This window comes from Tamandua tetradactyla, chromosome 6 (assembly GCF_023851605.1).
Source record: "Tamandua tetradactyla isolate mTamTet1 chromosome 6, mTamTet1.pri, whole genome shotgun sequence".
NCBI lineage: Eukaryota > Metazoa > Chordata > Mammalia > Pilosa > Myrmecophagidae > Tamandua > Tamandua tetradactyla.
In genome coordinates, this window is record NC_135332.1 from 44,273,874 (window position 1) to 44,298,672 (window position 24,799).

A 24,799-nucleotide genomic window follows, 5' to 3' on the forward strand; every position below is an offset into this window, starting at 1 on the left:
TACCTCTGGTTTTGCCCTAAAAAAAAAAAAGAGAGACTTCATTCATCTTTCTATTCACACTGTAATAGTCAATAAAATTATGTCATAAGTGAGTTCTAAGAGTAATGATGAGAGGGGGTAGGAAAGAGGATTGGTGTGGCCTCAGGTGTCCCCAGTCAGAGGTCCTGATTCTTTTTTCATTTGTCAGAAGAGTAAGGGACTCTATTTTGTTCTGGAGTGTCTAAAGAAGTACCTGATATGGTATATTAATGCTGTATAATTGTGTGAGATCACAGGAGACAATCAAAAATGTTCCATTCGCCCTTAGTGAAGTGTATGTTGTTCTATGGAAAATGCTTTATAAATTGAATAGGGTTAATAAAATAAACTGAATTACAGGGGAAAAGTTGCTTCCATTGGCAGTCCTTAGTCTGAAAGATTCTTTTTTTTTTCTTTTTTGCCTGTGGGTATGTTTAAAAAGAAATAGCATTACTTAATTGGCCCTGCATCCCAATTAATAATTTTAACTTCGATAAATTGTGATTTCAGAGTTATGACTAGTCACATCTTAGCTTTTCCCCTTGCTGGTTAATTGGGGTGCTGGGGTTAATCTAAATTAAAACTTAAACTAATAGAGGTCAGCAAGGCAACTGAAACACCTGAGTGAAACAAATGGGGCTGCCAGGCGCAACTTTATCTTGGCTGTTTCCCAAGAGGGAAGTGGCAGCAAATTGGAGTTGTTTCAGCCTTCTGTACAGGTGAATGATGGGTGACACTTGTTAATGTACAGCATCTCTGGAAGCATTCCAGATTGCTTTGCTGCTGTACCAAATGCTGCCATCCATGCACAGTCAGTAGGAACTGGACCAGTTGCCAACATCTGGCAGCGCAGCAAGGAATGGGTGCAAGTCTTGAAACCCCACAGATTCTAAATATGGTGTTTAGAACTCTGCAGGCTTTAATCACTTAACAGCCTTTGGCAGCAGGCAATGACAGCTTATCCTAGCCTCGTACATTACGTGGCAACATCTGCGAAGCCACAAGGCAGCTGCACATTCATTTTCTTTTCTTGCCTTTTCTCTTTGCCTTTTATTCCTCTTTTTCTTCACACTTTCCTCCACCTCCCTTCAGTTCCCCCCACCCTCAATCTGCTTCTAGGGAAGAGATGATCTATAAAGATTACTGCCTCATTGTGTGCAAGTAATTGTGGTGATGCCAGACCCTTGACAGACACAACTAGCACCTGTTCTGCTGACCTGGTTAATTTCTTCTGTTGAGTGGGATTTGCCAGAGATTGGAGCTCAAGCCAATTCAGTGATAAGGCTGAAGAAAATGACTGTATGTTTTCTGTCACCTCCCAATTAAATTGGCTTCATAAAGTGCTTTCCTTTATTTGTCAGGGTAGTAAGCCTGAGCTAAGTGTTTCATTCAGAAGTGGTATAATGTATTATTACAGTTGGCCTGTGAGTTTTCATTTTTGTTTTTTTACGTGGTCATATGAAAGAGCTGGGTGGTGAATAAAATAATAGATTTCACTTTTTTTTTTTTTTTAACTCTACTTGAAACCGTCCTCTCTGGGTCCATATTTTGTGAGGATGAGATTATAGCTGCATTGAATTTTTAATATTTCACTGGGAGGGTTTAAAGGCTTCTTTGGTTAATTCAGGTGTCATAGGCTGTGTAAATGCGTAACTACGCAAAATGTTGTGTGCTGTCAGAACATCCAACAGACCCCCAGTACACATGTGCGCATGCATGCATGCATGCGTGCACACACACACGCACGCACACTCACTTTCATTCTTATTCTCTTCTTTCTTAATGGGGCTTAAATTACTGCCTAAAATTCTTTAAAATTACTACTAAGAAAAGTCTTGTAATTCATCTATATTATTTAGTAAAGACACATACATTTGTAGGTATATGTGTGTATAGGTATATGTGAGTGCAGAGAGTGGAGGCACTGAAGGTTATCAGATAGAAATAATCACATTATTTTGAGAGCTGAAAAGAACTTTAGAAAAAACTGAGCCCCTGAGAAATTGAAATAACTTCCTAGAAGTCATACAATAAATGGCAACTCTAGTCCTTGATCTCACAGCTTCACAGACTAAGTCTTGTTCTTTCCATCATACCTTTAGTTCTTAAATATTTTGTTATTAAGCCATAAAAAGTCTTCACTGTAGTATTACATTTTTAGTTTGTAAATAAATAAACTTCATTTTCTTAGAACTGGAAGAAATATGAATACTAGAAAGTAGATGTTTTTCTGTTAGATGACAAATAATTTATTGAACTCTTGCTACTTAACAATTCTAATGAAAAAAATTAGTTTTGTGATTGGTTTGTCTGGAAACTGGAATTACTGAAAGCTTGAAGTATGCCCAGGGGTGAAGATTTTATGGGGGGAACGGTTCACCTGATGAAAGCACTGAAGAGTTTTACTCCCAAATGGAATTAGTTTACATTTGCCCTGTTTGTTGCCAAAGCTCATCTGTGAAGACAGATGAAGGTTGTAAATGAATGTAAAGGATGAACCATTAAAAAATGTTTCCCCATATCTATTTTTTATTTTTATGTCCCCTGTTTGCTACTTTTAAACATTAAGTTCTTTTGAGATGTGTTGTCTGTATCACCATTTGAAATTTTGCTTTGTTTTGCTTTTTTAAACCATCAGAGGATCTTTGATTTGATAATCCTAAATTCTTAAAAAATTGGGGAAGGACTAACATTTGCTGAATACTAGTTATGGCCAGTTCCTGGACTAGGTAGGTAGGTTCTTGACACATATCTTTATTTAATCCTCATAAGATTCCATGTTGTGATATGACTGCACTTAGCTGTAAACTATATGAAGTGTATGTTGTGTCTAGCTCTGTTTAGCTTTGATCTGTTTTGTACTCTGTTGCTCTGGGTCTGACTGGGAGTGTCTAGAGAAAAGAGAATAATAGGTTTTGCTCTTTTGATGACCACTTTGGTAGGTTAAATTTTTCCTCTTATTTGCTGTCAGGACATGTTGGTAACTGACCTTGTCAAATGCTGAACTTTTGTATCTAAGACATTTGGTAATGCCATAATAAGTAATTACTAATATGGTGAACTATTAAAAGTCAATAATGTTTGAGAAATAGAATAGCGGTGAGCTTTCTGATAAGATGGTTTACCTTAATTAAACTCATTACAAGTGAGTGATTAATGTGGACACTTGATCTGGTTGCTTTAACACTATGCATTTAGATCTTAACTATGAATAAGCAGTATCTCAAGTCATCTCTACAGTTAATGTCAACATAGTATTCTTACCATTGATGTGTATCTTTCCAGTGGTTCATTCATGGGTAATAAGGTGTTTTAAAAGTTTGATTTGAATCTGCTCCTTTTAATGAGTTGTTGGAAAACAGATTATTTATGTACAGAACAGTATGTCATTTGGTATCTGGAGAGTGTTTCTTAAAAGTTTGATAATACTTACTACAGATAGACCCTGATAATTTTAGAGAAGATATATGCATGAATTATATGAATTTGAAAAATTGAAATTATGGTTGATGATAGAGCAGAGAAGTAACCAGTTAAGTTTCTTGAGGTGTTAAAAAAAGATCCCAAACCACTGGCTTGGTTTGCTAGTATTTTGCTGAGGATTTTTGCATCTATATTCATAAGAGATACTAGTCTGTAGTTTTCTTTTCTTGTGGTATCTTTATCTAGCTTTGTTATAAGGGTGATGTTGGTTGCAAAAAAATGAGTTAGGAAACATTCCCTCCTCTTCAGTTTTTTGGAAAGGTTTGAACAGAATTGGAGTTAAGTCTTCTTGAAATGTTTGTTGTAATTTCCCTGTGAAGGCATCTGATCCTGGGCTTTTCTTTTTTGGGAGGTTTTTGATTACTGATTTAATCTCTTTCCTAGTAACTAGTTTGTTGAGATCTTCTATTTCTTTTTGAATCAATATAGGTAGTTTGTGTCTTTCTAAGAATTTGCCCATTTCATCTAGTTATCTAATTTATTGGCATACAGTTGTCAGTGGTATCCTCTTTTAGTCCTTTTTATTTCAGTGGGATTGGTAATAATGTCTCCCTTTTCATTTCTGATTTTAGTTATTTGTAGCCTCTCTTTTTCTGTCAGTCTAGCTAAAGATTTGTCAATTTCAGTGATCTTTTCAAAGAACCAACTTTTGATTTTGTTGATTCTCTCTATTGTACTTTTGCTTTCTGTTTCATTTATCTCTGCCCTAATCTTTGTTATTTCCTTCCTTTTGTTTCCTTTGGATTTACTTTGTTCTTCTTTTTCTAGTTCTTCAAGTTTTGAGGTTGGGTCTCTGATTTGAAGTCTTCTTCTTTTTTTAAATACATTTAAATTTTATCGTAGTATCTGGGGGAAAAAACAAATTTAGGCATTCTTCATCCTATATTTCCTGAAGTACTTTACAAAGCCCTAACATAATTTCTTTTTACAACCTTTAGTTCACCAGGTTCTCTTTGACAGCAAATGAGAATAATTAGAAAATTTGATAATGCAATTTTCTCTTTTTTTTTTCAATACAATTGCAGCTTTCAGGATGAAGTTATATTCCCTAAAATGATCACACTCTTATTTCTGGTGGTTGTTTTCTTTACCATTTCAGAGCCTTTATTAAGTCATTTGCAAATGGTTACAGAGATTATGGTACCTACTGTCTGCATTCTAATCACTGCAGTTCTGTTCTGCTCCTCCTCCAGAGGCAGAGCTGAGATGGGATTACCAATTTTGTAGCTTCATTTTACAGAGAGACTTTTCAGGATTTTCCTTCTGTTCTGAGGTTTACACATTTCTGTTTTCAGGTTCCATGATAAATACCATTCCTTTTTCTTTCTTTCTTTTTTGTACTGGGCTTGTACTGGGATATGTAGAGGTCCTCATAAGCTCACATTACTTGAAATGCACCTGGCTGCAGGTAACCATGTTAGTAAAGGATATCCTTTCTTCCAAGCTACCATTTAGTGTTAATTCAGAAAAATCATGTTTGTGAAAATTCACATGGTCTATAGGTGGGCTGTCACTCAACTGCTAAACTGTTTTAACCTTTTAACCACTGTTTATTTTCTCTCTCCATTTCTCTGGTTTCTCACTTTGATATTTATATATATATATATATATATATATATATATATATAGTAGCTGGTTTGATTGGCAGCTGAAAAATGTGTTGCTCATTAAGAGGATTTTATGATACTTCATTCAGGATTAGGTTAAAGAAACTAGGAGTTCATGTTGAAGTTTAATGAAAAGCATACAACTGACTAATATTTCTAGAATATGGTGAAATTTTTGAACATGATAAATCTGTTCTTATATATCTACTGATTGAGAAATGAAGTATTCCAAATGATTCAAAGATACAAGTTCCTGACCTATGAAAAAACGGATATAATATTTATTTTGTCCAGACCAATTTCCAAAAGCATTTGAACTGAAATAGGCCAGTGAGAGAAACTGAGTCCATGGTTCCATGATAAGACTGATGAATTACCTAGTAAACTGCTACTCCTACTATGGAACCATCACTGTATATCACCACACTACAGACTCTGGATGATCAGTGAGAAACACTTCACCAAATCTTGATATGAAATTATACTACTGCACATTTTGCACCACAGTTGCTCAGCAAAATCAGTATCACCATGTACTGTGAAAAGACACTCAATGAAACAATCAGCTGCAGCACTGTCATACTTTACTGTCCCTGTATTTTTTTAAAGAATCACCAGATCCATCCAGTTTACTTAAGTCTAGAAATTTGCAAGGACATTAACTCTTTGTGCTGGTTTGAAAGGATGTATGTCCCCTAGAAAAGCCATGTTTTAATCTAAATCCAATTTCGTAAAGGCAGAATAATCCCTATTCAATACTGTATGTTTGAATCTGTAATTAGATCATCTCCCTGGAGATGTAACCCAATCAAGAGTGGTTGTTAAGCTGGATTGGGGGAAATATGTCTCCACCCATTTGGGTGGGTCTTGATTAGCTTCTGGAGTCCTAAAAAAGCGGGAACATTTTGGAGAATGAAAGAGATTCTGAGAGAGCAGAATGAAATAGCCATGAGAAGCAGAAACCACCAGCCAGCAACCTTTGAAGATGAAGAAGAAAAATGCCTCCTGGGGAGCTTCATGAAATAGGAAGCCAGGAGAGAAAGCTAGCTGATGATGCCATATTTGCCACATGCCTTTCCAGATGAGAGAAAAACCCGACTGTGTTCGCCATGTGCCTTGTCACTTGAGAGGGAAACCCTGAACTTCATCGGCCTTCTTGAACCAAGGTATCTTTCTCTGGATGCCTTTGATTGGACATTTCTATAACTTGTTTTAATTGGGACATTTTCTTGGCCTTAGAACTGTAAACTAGCAACTTATTAAATTCTCCTTTTTAAAAGTCACTCCATTTCTAGTATATTGCATTCTGGCAGCTAGCAGACTAGAACACTCTTGATTTAATTTTCTGCTTTCCAAATTATTTCTGTCCTAATCCTATTTTCAAGTGGCAGATGGGGGTAGTATACCTGGGGATTTTATGCAAATTACTTAACTCTCCAATAGAGATAATAAAAGTTACTCATCAGGTTTGGATGTGAAGTTGAATTAAGGTAAAATGATAGCCCCTGAATGCAGTGTCGGGCACATAGTATATGAGTATATACTCTGTCCCACTTCTGTGATCTCAAACATGGTTGTCCTATGTAAAATTTAAAATGAATTTTATTAATGTTAAAGATTACTTGGACCTTTAATATTAGCACTTCAGAACCAAAGCTGGCCCATCCTCTATGACAGACCTCAGAAGCTTTAAATAAACCCAAAGCAAAAAGAATGCCAAACCTAAAAAAAAACCATTTATATTTAAATATGGCAAATATACATTCTCAATTAAAACAAACAAATGATATAAAAGGGTGAGTTAGTAAAACAAATACCATTCAGAAATCCTGCACAAGTTCAACAGCAGATTTTTTTTGGGTGTGGGGGAAGCGGGGGTGCCTGGTTTGTGAATTGAACCCAGGTCCCCTGCATGGAAGGCAAACATTCTGCCACTGATCAACACAGATTTTACTTCCAGAGGCTCGGGCCATTCAGTTATACCAGTCCTCAAACCATCAGCCAAAGCAAGGAGAAATTTCAGTTCTCTGTGAAGATGAGTCAGAGGACCCTGGGTTCTTGTGGGACAGAAATACTAGAATGAGCTGGAACTCAGCATCTAGGGATTGAGAAAAGCTTCTCGACCAAAAGGGGGAAGAGTGAAATGAGAGAAAATAAAGTGTCAGTGGCTGAGAGATTCCAAACAGAGTCAAGAGGTTATCCTGGAGGTTATTCTTACGCATTAAATAGATATCACCTGTTATAGTTAAGATGTAATAGAGAGGCTGGAGGGAAATGCCTGAAAATGTAGAACTGTGCTCCAATAGCCATGTTTCTTGAAGGTGATTGTATAATGATGTAGCTTTCACAATGTGACTGTGTGATTGTGAAAACCTTGTGTCTGATGCTCCTTTTATCTATCTTATCGACAGTTGAGTAAAACACATGGATTAAAAGTAAATAATGGGAACAAAATTGTTAAAATAAATTTAGTAGATTGAAATGCTAGTGATCAATGCAAGGGAGGGGTAAGGGGTAAGGTGTGTATGAATTTTCTTTGGTTTTTTTAAATTTCTTTTTCTGAATTGATGCAAATGTTCTAAGAAATGATCATGATGATGAATATACAGCTATGTGATATATTGTGAGTTGATTATATAACAAGATGGAATGATCATATGGTAAGATTGTGTTTGTAAGTGGTTATGTTTCATAAATTAAAAAAATGTTTAATAAAAGAGAAAGAAGGACTCTGGGTTCTTAAGATTCCATTTTAATATTCAGATTTGCAGTTGAAGAGAATGGAGGGATTTGAAGAATTTCATCCACAGAATTCCAGGAAGTATCCAACGTGATTGCCATTTGTTATGCAGAAACTCTTTTCTAAGAAGGCAGACTTAAAGCGATCATACTGGCCAGAGCCCTTAGTTGTTACAAATCATGTCTTTTTTTTAATGTGAATTCTTTAGGTCTTCAGGATTTACAAAATTAATTTTTATCAACTTTACAACAGATTGCATATAGGACAATTCTTGTAATGCTGTTATTTATTGTTACAAGCTCAGCTCCTAGCCAACACGAACCTTCAGGGTCTGAACAGTCACATCTTACCCAAAGGTAAAGAAGGACAGTAAATGGCCAGTTAATCTTCAAATGGGTCATATTAGGATTATGGACCATGATTTAAAGTCCAGTTAACTGCCTTGCTCTCCCAACTGGTAAAGCAAATGGTCCAACAGTCTTAACAGTAAAGACATAAGAAATAGCAGTTTCTTCAGATTGTAGTTCTTCAACATGATTTGTTTCTTCCTTTAATTTTTTTATAGAAAACAAATTCTTTTAATTTAGCTTTTTTTTTCTCCAAAGGGCATAGGATTTTTTTCATAGGGCATGGAAACTTTTACATCATTCACATAGCATGGAAGTTTCAAAATTTTTTTTGTTTGTGAAAAATAGCACATATACAAAAAAGCAGTAAATTTCAGAGCACAGCACCACAGTTAGTTGCAGAGTGTATTTCAGAGTTTGGCATGGGTTACAATTCCACAATTTAAGGTCTTTACTTCTAGTTGCTCTAAGATACTGGGGACTAAAAGAAATATCAATTTAATGATTCTGTTTCTTCCTTTTCTAAGGCACTTTTCCCATAATGAACACTACTTCATTTTCATTTAGGATATTCTTCAAAGGGGTTGGTTGACCTTTGCTAATCAAATGCTCTTGGACATCAGCTTTATAGATAAATGGTTCTTTACAGATTTCTTTCTCTTCTTCATCAAATTCCTGTAAAAGGTGAGTATATACCTTTTCAGCCACTCAATTCGTTTGTGACCACATCACTACCCAGTCAGAAACAAGTCTGAAACTGCCAAATTGAACTGTGTGCCCGGCCGCTGACATTTGAGCTCTTTGTTCTTTTTTTTTTTTTTTTCACATGGGCAGGCACTGGGAATCTAACCCAGGTCTCCAGCATGGCAGGCGAGTACTCTGCCTACTGAGCCACCGTGGCCCGCCCGTTTCTTTTTTAATATAAGCATTTAGAGCTATAAATTTCCCTCTCGGTACTGCTTTTGCTGCAACCCATGAATTTTGGTATATTATATTTTACTGTTCATTCGCCTGAAGATTTTTCCTGATTCGCTGCATTGGTCATTTAAGAGTATGCTGTTTAATTTTCACATATTTATGAATTTTCTAGTTCTTCCTCTGTTACTGATTCCTAGATTCATTCTCTGGTGGTGGGAGAATATACATTGCATGATTTCAATATTTTTTAATTTATTGAAACTTGTTTTGTGATCAAACATGTTGTTTATCCTGGAAAATGATCTATTACATGCGAAAAGAATATGCTGTTTTTTGTTGGGCGAAGTGTCTGTCATGATGGAAATAAACCATGCCATTTTGAGTATTGTGGATTTGTAATAAGTTTTAAGATTGGGAAGTGTGGGTTCTCCAACTTTATCCTTCTTTTTTCAAACTTTTTTTTTTTAACCAGTGAGGAATCTGGAGCTTAGAGGGATAAATGACGGCTATAAGATCACCACTTAGTGAGTTAGTATAGTGAAATCCTGTTCTTGCTCCCAGTTTGTTTTTTTTCCTAGCACATTATGCTGCCTTTTGATTAGAAAAGTTTAAAAATCCATTTGAGAATTCCCTTTTAAGTTGTCTATTTTGGAAAGTGGAGATCTAGTGCATTTATTTGTACTCTGACAATTCACATGTAGCACTTTTATGCAATTATGAACCTTATTCAGTTAACACTTACTATTTCAAGTGCCAGGCTTATAAAGGCTAATAAGATGAAATCCCTGCCCAAAGAGTTTGTGTCATCTAACAAAGTTAAGGGTCTCTCTAATTTTGTGTAGTCTCATAACTCCTCAAGAATATCATTTAAAAAAAATTTAAGTGGCGAAAACAAATGGTGGATGAAGAGCAATGATATACAAACATACATGTAGTTCTCTAGTGTGTTATCTTACCACAAATAAACCTCAAACCCTGGCATTGTGGGATCAACAATTCCATCCTGACCAAAAGTGGGAAAAGAAGTGTAACTAATAAAGTATCAGTGGCTGAGAGAATTAAAATAAAGTTGAGAGGATAGAGACTCTGGAGGTCACTTCTTATACAAGCTTTAGTTAGACATTGCGACCTATCATAACTTGCCAAACCCCAACCAAAACCATTCCAGCAATCCTAAAGAACACCTAGGGCAATATATAAGATTCTACAAAGTTTCCTTGCACTAGGGTAACTTTCCAGAAACCTGGAACCTCCAAATGAGTCCCTGGACCAGGTAAGTCCTGAAACCTAGAAGGCCCAGCCTCTCCAGAGCATCAGAGAGTTCATCCCCTTACCTCATATTATCTAACATGAAAACGTTAGAATGGGCATAGCCCAAATACCCCTAAAGAGTGGGATAGAAAGATCGAATGTGATGGTGGAGTTATACAGAGAAGGTAGGGTTTAACAAACAAATGTGATTGCTGAATCATTAAATGGGTATTTCTTTTAGTCTCCAGTATCTTAGAGCAGCTAGAAGTAAAATCCTAAAATTGTGGAATTGTAACTCATACCAAACTTTGAAATCTGTTCTACAACTAATTGTGCTGTGCTTTGAAATTTATTGCATTTTTGTATGTATATTATTTTTCACAAAAAAAAAGAACAAAAGTCGATTGTGATGATAAAAAAACATTTAAGCCCTGTAGCCTCCTATATTTTGGAGCAGCTAGAAGAAGGAATCTGAGAGGATGGAATGGTAGCCCATGACAACCTCTGGGATAAGTCCTGTTAACTACTTGTTGAAGAGTGCTTTGAAAAGTATTGCTTTTTTCTTTCTTTGCTTTGTATATATATTATACGAAATAAATAAATAATAAAATAAAGAATATAAATAAATAAAATTTCACCCAGAAACAGAAATTCCATTTTGAATTAAAAAAAGGAAGCAGACAACTCAAACACTGATTAGCAAACTGATTTATCCCTGACTCTATAGCTCACCTAATTCCTAAAGTCATTTCTCTATAACTTGTAGAAGGCCCTAAGTGATGTTATTTGATATAAATTCTGTATAATATAAATTCCCATTTTCTATGAATATAGTCATCTTTGGAAGCTAGATTAAGATGTCATATCCACTGAAACTTATTTCAGGTTAGAAGAGCCTTTAGATGGGTGATAATTACATGAGGGTTCATTTTACTTTTCTCTACTTTTGTGTATATTTGGAAATTTCTGTAATAGGCTAAAGAGAAATTCTTCCATTTGTTCATTCAACAAATATTTGAGTACTATGTATTTATTAATTACTATTCTAGGCTGTGCTATCGAATGTCAGTAGTCACTAGTGACATTTAGCTATTTAAGTATTAAGTAATGAAAATAAAATTAAAAATTCCATTTCTCAGTCATACTAGCTGTATTTCATGTGCCTGGTGGCTACTGTATTGATCATCTCAGAAGGTTCTGTTTGAGCTTGATTAGGGGCTAGCGATATAGCAGAGAGCAAAACAAAGTTCTTCCCTCAAAGAGCATTCATTATAACTTAGGGATAGGATGAATAGAGATATACATTGTGAGAAATTAACTGTGAAGAACAGTAAAACTAGGTATGGGTGAAAGGGGTGCTAAAGAAGAGATGGGATGGTTACTGTTTTTATGTACAAGGGATAAGGTGATATTTGAGCAGAGACCTGAAGGAAGTGAATTAAAGAACTATGCAGGTTTCTGGGGAAGAGTGTTTCTGAGCAGAGGGAATGGCAAGTTCAAAGTCTCTGAGGCACAACAGAGGCTATCATGTTCTAGAAACATCAAGGAGTCACTGAACTGGAGTAGGTAAGAGAGTGTAATGGGAGAAGAGGTCAGAGAGGTAGGTAATAGGCCAGATTCTTTGGGATCTTTTAGGCTACTGTAAGACTTAGACTTTTGCTATTACTGAGATGAGAACAAAGAGGGTTCAGAACAAAGGAGTAACATGATTGGACTAATATTTTTATTTTTTATTTTTTTTACATGGGCAGGCACCGGGAATCGAACCCGGGTCCTCGGGCTTGGCAGGCAAGCATTCTTACCTGCTGAGCCACCGTGGCCTGCCCTGGACTAATATTTTTAAAGGATCACAGTGATGACTGTGTCAAAAGTAGATTGACTGTGGAGACAAAGAGTCAAACAGTTAGAAGGCTCTAGTGATAACCCAGGGAAGAGATGCTGGTAGCTTGGACTATAGTGGTTTGGGAGGAAACTAAGAAGCAGTTGGATTCTTGATTTATGCTGAAGGTTGAACTGACAGGATTTGCTAATGGATTGCATGCAGGATATGAAAGAGAGGAATCAAGGATGACGTTGAGCAATTGGAAGAATCGAGTTGCTATGTACTGAGATGGAGAAAAACATTGAGAGAAACTAGTTTGGAGGAGAGATTGGGAACTCAGTTTTGCTTATATTAAGTTTATGATATCTTTGAAATATCCACATGAAGTTGTTAAGGAGGTGGTTATATGTGTAATTTTGGAGTTCATAGAAAGGTCTGGGTTGAAGGTATAAATTTGAGAGCCATTAGCTTATAGATTGTCTTTAATACCATCGGGCTGAATGAGATCACCTAGGGAATGAAGGTAGAAAGAAGAGAAGATTCAAAACCTAAATCCTAGGACATTGAGACATTAAGTGGTTGGGAATATGATGAAGAACCAGCAGAGGTAATTGAGAAGGAGCAAACCGATGAAGTAAGAAAGAGACAAGGAAGAAAGTTTCTATGTAAAGGAATTTTTTACAGAAGGAATGAGCTAGTATCATTCTGATACCAAAACCAAACAAAGACATCACAAGGAAAGAAAATTACAGTCTAACACTTCTTATGAATATACATGCAAAAATCAACGAAATGCTAGCAAACTGAATCCAGTAACACATGAAAAGGATTATATACCATGACCGTGTGTGATATATCCCAAGAATGCAAGATTGTTTTAACATCTGAAAATCAATTAATGTAGTATACCATATCAGTAGAATAAAGAAAAAAAAAAAGTCATTTCAATAGATGCCGAAAAATAGTTTAAGATCTAGTACCCTTTCATGATAAAAACATTAACAAACTAGGGATAGATGAAAACTCAGCTATAAAGAATATCTGTGAAAACCCACAGCTAACATAATACTCGATGGTGAAAGCTGTATTCTTTCCCTTAGGATCGGAAACAAGATAAGGATGTTCTTTTCACTTCTGTCAGACATTGTACTGGAGATTCTAGCCAGAGCAATTAGAAATTAGGCAAGGAGAATAAATACAAGCCACCCACACTGGAAAGGTATAATAATCTCTGTCCTCAAATACCGTGATCCTGTATACAGAAAATCCTCCAAAATCTGCTAAAACCCTAGTAGAATTAACATATTCAACAAGGTTGACAGGGTACAAGATCAATGCAAAAAAAGTCAGTTATGTTTCTGTACACCAGCAGTGAACAATTTGAAAAGGAAATTAAGAAAATTCTATTTATGAGCATCCAGAAGAATAAAATACCTAAGAATAAATTAAACCAAGGAGGTGAAAGACTTCAAAACTACAAAATATTGCTGAGAGAAATTAAGAAAGATCTAAATAAATGGAAATACATACAGTGTTCATAGATTGGAAGAATTAATATTAAGATGACAGTGTTCCTCAAATTGATCTACAGATTTAATACAATCACTATCAAAATCCCAGCTGCCATTTTTGCAGAACCAGACAAGCTGATACTAAATTCATGTGGAAATGCAAGGAACCCAGAGTAGCCAAAACAATCTTGAAAAAACAAAGTTGGAGGACTCACGTTTCCCAATTTCAAAACTTACTGCAAAGTTGCAGTAATAAGACATTGTGGGACTGGCAAAAGATGAGGCAAATAGACCAGTGAAATAGAAATGTGAATTCAGAAATAAACCCTTATATTATGATCAATTGATTTTCAACAAGGGTGTCAAAATAACAGTTTTTTCAAAAAATGGTGCTGATCAAGGGATTAAGAAAACCACTAGAATGAGCTGAGACTCAGCATCAAGGGATTGAGAAAACCTTCTCAACCAAAAGGGGGAAGAGTGAAATGAGACAAAATAAAGTGTCAATGGCTGAGAGATTCCAGACAGAGTAAAGAGGTTATCCTGGAGGTTATTCTTATGCATTAAGTAGATATCACTTTGTTATTTAAGATGTAATGGAGAGGCTGGAGTGTACTGCCTGAAAATGTAGAGCTGTGTTCCAGTAGCCATGTTTCTTAAAGATGATTGTATAATAATACAGCTTTCACAGTGTGACTGTGTGATTGTGAAAACCTTGTGTCTGATGCTCCTTTTTTCTACTGTGTCAACAGACGAGTAGAACATATGGAATAAAAATAAATAATAGAGGAAACAAATGTTAAAATAAATTTAGTTTGAAATGCTAGTGATCAATGAAAGGTAGGGCTAAGGGGGATGATATGTATGAATTTTTTTCTGTTTTATTTTTATTTCTTTTTCTGAATAGATGCAAATGTTCCAAGAAATGATCATGATGATGAATATGCAACTATGTGATGATATTGTGAATTACTGATTATCTATGTAGAACAGAATGATAAAAAATTAAGAATGCTTGCGTTTGTTTGATGTTTTTTGGTATTTAAAAAAAAAATTGATACTGAGACAGCTGGTTATTCATGTTCAAAAGAATGAAGTTGCATTCTGCCTTAGTTTACCAGGCTGCTATGAAAAGTACACAGTGGGCTGGCTTAAACAATGAACATCTGTTGTTTCATTGTTTTGGAGGCAAGAAGTCCAAAATCAAGGCATCAGCAAGTCAATGCTTTCTCCCAAGAGTCTGTGGCATTCTCATGTTGGCCCACCACCATCTTTGGAGTTACTTTGCTTGCATCTCTGCCTTCTTTCACATGGTGATCTCTTTCTTCTCCTGCCTACATTTCTACTTTCAACTGACTTCCAGCTACTAGCTCTTCTATGGCCATCTCTGATTTTTCTTTATAAGACGTCTAGTAATATGTATTAAGGCCCACCTTATTCAGTTAGGCTGTACCTTAACTAAAATAAACATCTTCAAATATTCTGTTTGTAATGGTTGTGAAAGCAGGAATGTGGATTAAGAGCATATCTTTTTGCTGGGTCTGTGGTAGACTGAATTATACGTTCAGTCTACCACAGACCCTTACCTCACACCATACACAAAAATTAACTCAAAGTGTATCATAGACCTAATGTAAGAGTTAAAACTGTAACACTCTTGGAAGAAAATATAGGAGTAAATCTTCATGACCTTGGATTAGGAAATGATTTCTTAGATATGCCACCAGAAGCACAAGTGACAAAAGAAAAAACAAATAAATTGGACTTAATCAAAATTTGTAACTGTGGTGCCGCACATGATACCTTGAGAAAGTGAAAAGATGGCACATGGAATGGGAGAATACAGTTGTAAATCATATATTTGATAAGGGACTGGTATCTAAAATACATAAAGAACTTTTACAACTCACTAATAAAAAAATGACAGATCTGAATGGACTTTTCTCAAAAGAAATATATAAATGGCCAATAAGTACATGAAACAAGAGATGCTCACATCATTAGTCTTTAGGAAAATGCAAGTCAAAACCATGAGATACCACGTCACATCCATGAGAATGGCTCTAACCAAAAAGATAGATGATAAGAATTAATGAAATTGGAAACCTTCCACATCCTAGTGGGAATGTAAAATGGTTCAGCAGCATTGGAAAACAGTTTGACAGTTTACCAAAATGTTAAACATAGTTACCATGTGACCTAGCAATTCCACTCAGGGTTATATACCATATCCATATTTTGTGTGGAAAAAATATTTCCACATAAAAACTTGTACATGAATTTTCATGGCAGCATTATACATAATAGCCAAAAAGTAGAAACAACCCGAATGTCCGTAAGCTGATAACTGGATAAATGAAATGTGGTATATTCATATGTGCTGATTTGAAAGGAAGTATGCCCCCTAGAAAAGCCATGTTTTAATCAAAATCCCATTTCATAAAGGTAGAATAATCCCTAGTCAATACTGTATGTTTGAAACTGTAATCAGATCATCTCTCTGGATGATGTGATTTAGTCAAGAGTGGTTGTTAAACTGGGTTAGGTGATGACATGTCTCTACCCATTTGGGTGGGTCTTGATTGGTTTATTGGAGTCCTGTAAAAAAGGAAACGCTTTGGAGAAAGAGATTCAGAGACAGCAGAGCAATATGACATACCCATGAGAAGCAGAGTCCACCAGCCAGCAACCTTTGGAGATGAAGAAGGAAAATGTCTCCTGGGAAGCTTCATGAAACAGGAAGCCAGGAGAAGAAGCTAGCAGATGATGCTGTGTTCGCCGTGTGCCCTTCCAGATGAGAGAGGAGCCCTGACCGTGTTCACCATGTGCCTTCTCACCTGAGAGAGAAACCCTGAACTTCATCGGCCTTCTTGAGCCAAGGTATCTTTCCCTGGATGCCTTGGATTAGACATTTCTATGAACTTGTTTTAATTGGGACGTTTTCTCGGCCTTAGAACTGTAAACTAGCAACTTATTAAATTCCCCTTTTTAAAAGCCATTCTGATTCTGGTATATTGCATTCCAGCAGCTAGCAAACTAGAATATCATACAATAGAATATTATGTATCCATCACAAGGAGTGGAGTACTGATATACACTAAAACATGAATGAACTTTGAAAATATTATACTAAAGTGAAAGAAGCTAGTTGTAAAAGACCAAAAATTGTATGATCCCATTCATATCAAATGTCCAGAATGAACAAATCTATAGAGGCAGAAAGTGGATTAGTGACTACTTAGGGCCAGGGGATGCATGGCTGGAGGAGAATGGGAGTGACAGCTAATGGGTATGGAGTATTTTTAGGTGGGATGAAAATATTGTCAAGTTGTGTTTTGATGTTTGCACAACTTGTGAATATATAACAACTATTGAATTGTACAGTTTAAATTGTAAATTGTGTGGAATGTGAATTGTATCTGAATAAAGCTGTTCTTTTTTTTAAGGAAGGAGTGATGTATTATGTCACATGCTGCATTTTTATCAAGTAAGATGAGGGCTGAAAATTAACCATTGATTTTATCAATGTGGAAGTCAGTGGTGACCTTGACAAGTACTGTCTTGGTAGGGTTCAAAAGAGAGTAGAAGGAGATAAATTGGGGACAGTGAGTATAGGCAACTCTTGAAGAGTGTGCTGCAAAGGGAATAGAGAAATAGAACAGTGGCGGGAAGGAAAGTGGAGGATTGAGAGAGAGTTCTGTTTTAAGATAGGAAATATATTTTGTATGTTGTTTGTTTGACTAGAGAGGAAAAAAACTAGAGAAGAAAAAAACTGATGTTATAACAGAGAGGTAAGAATTGCTGGTGAGTACACAAGTAGAAGGAGATTGTCTGATGGCCAGTTTAGGTATTGGAGGAAAGGCGGAGTATATCGCTACAGTTACAAGTAGATATAGTGGTGGGACCATGGGGAAGTTCTTATCTGATTGTATCCATTTTTTTTTAATGCATTAAGAAATGGAGAGTGAAGATATGTGGACAGACCTGGAGACTTGAGAAAAGAGAAGATAAGGAAAAGTTATAGAAGAAAGGGAGAATAAATAGACCAGGCAAATATAAAAGAATGTCAGATAGCACTAAAAGCCCATGTAAGGTTAGTGGCAATGAAGTTAAAGTAAGTGAGACCGGTTAGCATGATCTTGTTTTTTTTCCTCAAACCATGTAAAGCCACATGTTTGTTTTTTAAACAGTTTTATCCACACACCACATACATCATTCTAAGTGTGCAATCAGTGGCTCCTAAAAAATTAAATTAAGGAGATTTAATGTAATTTGGGGTTTGCCGAGGAAGTACAGGTACATATTCCCTTTTTCTTATCTGCAATTCTGAAATTTAAAAATTCTGAAAGCAGTTTGTTGTTGTTTTTTGGTAAATTTGGTAAACTGTTGTGGCAGTACCTGACCCATATGGTCATGAAGCTGTTTATAGGTTTTCTTTATCCCACTTCGTGGGAATATTCGTATTTTGCTACCGATATATTTATGTATTTGATTTGAGGGTGATGCCTCAGACTCCTCTGGAACATTTATGATGTGTGCACCATATATCTTTCTAAAATCCTAAAAATTCTGAATTCCAAAATACATAAATCTCCAAGGGATTGTGGATCTGTATGACAAAGGGACAGCATGCAGGGGTGTTGAGGATCTATACTAAAAGTGATTTTCGTGATGGACTGGAATCACATCCACCTGGCAAAGGAGAGAATTGAGCACATGAAGAGAGGATGAGGGATGCTGGAAAGGTGGCAGGATCAATGGATTATTGATCCTAGTAGGATTGAAGGATTATTGGAGCCTGGTTGCTAGGGGGAGAATGCTGGAAAGACAGGGAGAGGTTTGTTTCAGCTGAGCTTTTAATCCTTAAAGGATATAATTACAAGGATACAAGTTAGTAGTTCCTTTTGGGTTTCTTACTTTTGAACTCTTTTTAATAAAATCTTATCTAGATCTTAATGACTTTCTCTTTATTCTTTCAACCCAAATGATATATTTTATATGATGCCTTTAAGAAAGATTACCAAAGAATGCCCAGTGGCTTGAGTTGGGGTTCGACAGACTACATAACCCCTCTCCCCACGTTTATTATAGTTATGAAAAAAAAAAAAAAGTCATACCAGGATGTCTGTCTGATAACCAAGGGGCAGAATATTTGAAATGGGTATTCTTGGAAAAAAACAATAGTCCCCCACCCCCTTTGTTACTTTTTGTGTGGTTAGAAAGAATGGTTAAATGATGTCACTTACTCCTTATAAAATTGTATTTATTTGTAGGCTGAAAAAAAGGAAAACAACAGACAAATAGAAGTTCTTAGAATTCAGATTGCTTAATTCTTACTCTGTGTTCACACATCAGAGCCTAATACAGATAGTGATTTACTTACACTTCTAGTTAGTAATTAGACATCGGGAGACACTATTTATCATGCCTGATGGAATATATGGGGTCTGATGAGAAAGTTTTCTGTTTTGACTAATAAATTTTAACCCAAATGGCCCGGCTTAGTGAAATATTACGGCCTTTGAAGTATTTTAGGACTCATACTGAGAAAACAGTGTTACTTTATTCAGTGAATGAATTTATCATTCCTTCCAAATCACAAGGCCTTAGCTTTAGCTCTGGAGTGGAAACATGATACTGTGTTGAATTAGAAAGTGGAAAAATTAATCAAATCCGTAAAGACCAAAGGCAGTGAGGCAGAGTTAGACTGACTTTTTCAGTGGTAGACTTTAGCTATATTCTCTTATCTTAGTAACCAAGGGTGGGTTATTTGTTACTTCACTATTCAGATGCTTCTTGGATTTTATTCACACATCTGATTTCTTTCGATTCTTCCCTATATTATTATTCCTATAAATATTGTACTTGCTCTTGCAAAAGTTGAATACTTTTTATCCTTGGTCACAAGATCTGGAAGACTGCTTGCTACTTAACTCTTTCATTATAAAAATATTACTGAAGAATTACTGTGCACAAGGTAGTGTGCAGAATTCAGTGGCCTATATCCTGCCCTCAAGAAACTTATAGCCAAGCAAAGAAGATGACGTAAATGAATGTAACAGTCAGAATGCTTGGTGAGAGTGTATTAGACAATTTAGAAGAGGGAGAACTAGAAAAGATCTCAGGAAGGAGGAGATAGCATTTGATCTGAGCATTCAGAGGAGGATAGATAAGATTTTAGATAAATGGGGTTAGGAGGCCTTCTAGATAGAAGGAATTGTGATTAGAGAATGGTGGGGAAGGTTACAAATCATGGAAGGGGAATGCAGTTAGTTGTTCAAATAGAATATATGATAAGGGAGAGGATTACTTTTGCTTCAATTAATCATGGTCTAGCTTGGAAAAATCCTACAACCAATAGCATACCTTTCAAGTATTGACTTATGTGAATTTTCTGTACTTCTTAAATTGCTTCCTTTCACTTTGCCTTTCCCTCATTTCACGTCTTATTTACTGTCTACTTTTGAAAATCAGTAGAAAAGAAAATGGAATTATTTTATTGTTAGCAGTGGGGGTTCTTTAATTATGGAAGATGCTGAATGTTTTGCCCCAAATGGAGTTTTGGGATTATGTATGAATATTATTATCTATTTATTAAGTGCTTACACTTTGCTAAATGCTTCCCTTTGATCATTTCTTTAATCCCCAAAGCAGTTAAGGTACAATTATTACCACTCTACAAATAAGATAACTGGGTCTCAGAGAGGTCAGGTAACTTGGCCCATAATATAGCTAGTGAAAGAAAGAGATGAGATTCAAAACCAGATATCTCAGACTCCAAAGCCATGACATTATACTGACTATTTGGCAGATATTTATGGTGACATTGAACTTGGTAGCACACACATTCTTCTAATTTGAGAATGCCACATACAGAGACATTAGAAAATGGGAGATGGAAAATTACCAGGAATTAATTTCATGGATAAAAGATGGTAAATAGAAAATACTACAGTGGAGTCCATTCAGGCCTTTATTACAAAGAGGCTATGCACCTTTCTTCCAATAAAAGGACCAACTTAGGAAGATAACTTATTACAGAAAGGGTTAGCCTGTGAGGGGGTGGGGGTTGGAGGGATCACCAAGGATGTGTTCCCTCTCTTCTTTTCCTGAGAAGAACTAGATGTTTTCTTTGGAAATTGAGGCCCAGGAGGAACTATAGATCCATATCACTTTGACAGTAAAAGAATGAGAAATGTTTTATGATATTTTAATTCTTTGGATTAAATGGTGATTTTTTAAAAATTCAAATACTCTTGGGATAATTAAAAAAAAAATGGGTTATTCTCATCTACTTCAAACCAACCATCCAGTTCTTGAGGCCCTGTATAAGAAGTATGAGAAGTATCATAAAACCAAATGCTGTTTTTTTTTGACATGGGTGCCAAGACAATTTCAATATTGAAAAGAATATTCTTCTTAACAAATGGTACAATTGGATAACCATGTGCAAAAAAATGAAGTTGGACCACTACCTCATACCATATACAAAATATTAACTCAAAATGGATTGTAAACTTAAACATAAGAGCTAAAACTATAAAACTCCTGGAAGGAAACATAGGAGTAAATCACCATGACCATGGGTTAGGCTATGATTTCTTAGATATAGCATTAAAAGCACAAGTGACAAAAGAAAAAATTGAATTGTATCAAGGTGAGAAACTTTTGTGTGGCAAATGATGCCATAAAGAAAATGAAAAGATAACATACAGAATGGGAGGAAATAGATGTAAATCATATGCCTGATAATGGACTGGCATCCAGAATATAGAAAGCATTCTTATAACTCAATAATAAAAAGATGGATAGCCAAATTTAAAAAATGGCAAAGCCTCTGAATAGACATTTCACCAAGGAAGGTATATAAATGGCCAGTTAGTACATGAAAAAATTTTCAACATCATTAATTATCAGAGAAGTACAAATCAAAACCACCATGAGATACCGCTTCATACCCACTAGAATCTCTATAATCAAAGAAACAGATGGTAGGTGTTGTTGAGTATACAGAGAAATTGGAAACCTTATACATTGCTGGTGGGAATGTAAAATGGTGCAGCTACCTTGGAAAGCAATTTGGCAGTGACTCAAAGTGTTAAACAAAGAGTTAACTTTATGACTTAGCAATTCTACTCTGGGGTATATATCCAAAAGAAAAAACACTCGTACATGAATGTTCATTGCAGCATTATTCATCATGGCCAAAAAGTGGAAACAACCCCCAAATGTCCATCAACTGATAACTGAATAAACAAAATGTAGTATATTTATATAATGTAATATTATTCAGTTGTAAAAAGGAATGAAGTACTGGTATGTGGTTAAACTTTGAAAACATGCTAAATGAAAGAGGCTGGTCAAAAGATTCTGTATTTTATGATCACATTTATATGAAATATCTGGAATGGAAAAATCTATAGAATAAAACGTAGATTAGTGGCTTTTTGTTGTTGTTGTAAACAACATACAAACATTCTTAACATGGTTACAATCAGTGGCTCACAGTATCATCACATAGTTGTGTATACATAACCGTGATCATCTTTTTGAACATTTGCATCTCTCCAGCAAAAGAAAGAAAAAAGAAAAAACTCATACATGCCATATCCCTTACCCTTCCCTCTCATTGACTGCTAGTATTTCAATCTACTCAATTTATTTTAAACTTTGTTCCCCCTATTATTTATTTCTTATCCATATTTTTTACTCATCTGTCTATACCTTATTAAAAGGAGCATCACACACAAAGTTTTCACAATCACACAATCACATTGTAAAAGCTCTATCATTATACAATCATCTTCAAGAAACATGGCTACTGAAGCACAGCTCTACAATTTCAGGCACTTCGCTCTAGCCTCTCTATACACCATAAACTAAAAAAGGGATATCTATATAATGGGTAAGAGTAACCTCCAAGATAACCTCTTGACTCTGTTTGAAATCTCTCAGCTACTGACACATCATTTTGTCTCATTTCTTTCTTCCCCCTTTTTAGTCGATAATGTTTTCTCAATACCTTGATGCCGAGTCCCACCTCATCCTAGGATTTCTGTCCCACATTGTCAGGGAGGTTTACACCCCTGGGAGTCCCCACGTAGAGTAGGGAGGGCAGTGAGTTCACTTGCTGTTGTTGGCTTAGAGAGAGAGAGAGGCCACATCTGAGCAACAAAAGAGGTTCTCTGGGAGTGACTCTTAGGACCAATTTTAAGGAGGCTTAGCCTATCCTTTTAAGGGATAAGTTTCATAGGGGCAAACCCCAAGATTGAGGGCTAAACTTATTGATTTGGTTGTCCCCACTGCTTCTGCGAATATCAGGAGTTCTCCAAATGGGGAAGTTGATTTTTTCCCGCTTCCCATTCCCCCAAGGGGACTTTGCAAATATTTCTTTATTCACTGTTCAAATCACTCTGGGATTTATTGGGCATCACACTAACCTGCACAAACAAACAAAATCTCATGCCCTATTCAAGGTTCTATGTACTTATGGTGGTCAGTTAAACTGTCCTTTTAAGTTAAATTAGGAAATGTACTAGTCAAAATATAAATTTTTCACCAAATAAACATTTCTTGTTTTAGTCTCACATAGAAGTTGAAGTTTTAAAATATGAATGACCATCTATTTTCATACCCTCCAATATACATTCTTTCGTTCTTCCTCATGCAAAAACATTTAAAAATTTGTACATTTAGTCACTATGATAGCATATTCTAGGCATTCCTAAATTATACCATCTCAGTCTTTATCATTTATCTTTACTTCTTGCTTCAAATGTGCCCCCAGGCCTTCTCTCTCTTTCATTCTCACATTCATCTTCATTCAGTGTACTTACATTATTGTGCTATGATTGGGTAGTACTGTGCTATCCATTTCTGAATTTTTACAATCAGGCCTGGGCTGATTGTGTGGCTGGGAGAGAACGAAGAATGGTGGCAAATGGATCTGGTTTTTCTTTTCGGTGAAATGGAAATGTTCTAAAATTAGATGTGATGTCTGTACAACTCTGTGACTATACTAAAAAGCCTAGAATTATACGCTTTGAGTGGGTGAGTTGTATGATAGGTGAATCATGTCTCAATAAAGCTGTTAAAAATTGCTTGATGTCGGGCCACAGTGGCTCGGCAGGCAAGAATGCTTTCCTGCCATGCCCGAGGACCTGGGTTCGTTTCCCGGTGCCTGCCCATGTAAAAAAAAAAAATTCCTTGGTGTCTGCAGCAAATCAAAATAAATGTTATTAGTATTATTTCTGGTGTTGCCTTTATTTATTTATTTTTTTAGGGCTCAAAAAAAATATTCATAACAGTTCTAATAGGTTTACTCAATATGTCTGTGATCCTCTTACCTTTTTTCCCTGTTGGAATTGTGAAGTTTTTAAGTGTGTGTTTGCAGACTAGGAAGATTTTTTCAGAAACAACCATACTCTTTCTTCTGGACATTACTAGATAAATACTGACCCATTCTTCTTGGAGTTTTACAGTACCTTAGATAAGTTAAAATATTGTATTGAGAAGTCCTAGACTAGGGCAGCAACTTCCAATACTGTTACTTTTTTGTTAGTTACCTGCATATTTTAAAATGTTTGCCTGCTGTTTGTTTTCTATTTTAGTCATTATTTATTGGCTTCCCATTAGTAGTGAGACACTTGCTGTCTTGTGCCTCTTCCCCATACACGTTAACTCCTTGTTCTTCTAGTGTACGTACATTGTGGTTTTATAAAATCAATTCAGTGCATATATTATGATTAGATAAATGCTGTTCACAAGTAATGTGATATGATTACTTCTCCTTACACATTTTTTCCCTAGAGTAAATAATGCCTGTTATAAAAAAAAATTGCTTAGTTTTCTATGTATTTGTTGCTACTATTATCCCTATGCTCCAGGTACCCTGACCATATAGAATAACCTGTCATTTCTCCCCTCCCCTGCCTTTTTTTCCCCTAGTGACCTCATTCCTAGAGCTCTCTGCATTCCTCTTCCTTTCTGAAATGGTTCCTCTCAGGGCTAGATGCCTTGATTCTGCTTCTTTCCTGTGTTGGACCTCTGTTTTCTGAGGTCTCATGGTTTTTTCCTTTCATTTTACTGAAGCACATTTTCCA

General features: G+C 35.8%; 1 protein-coding gene and 1 pseudogene across 3 annotated transcripts in view; one reads left to right on the forward strand and one right to left on the reverse strand.

Annotated features, from left to right (window-relative positions):
• AATF (apoptosis antagonizing transcription factor) overlaps nucleotides 1–24,799 on the forward strand; it is a 157,373-nt gene that overhangs the window by 78,190 nt on the left and 54,384 nt on the right. The window lies entirely within an intron of this gene.
• Nucleotides 4,885–8,267, reverse strand: LOC143687772 (protein zwilch homolog; annotated as a pseudogene).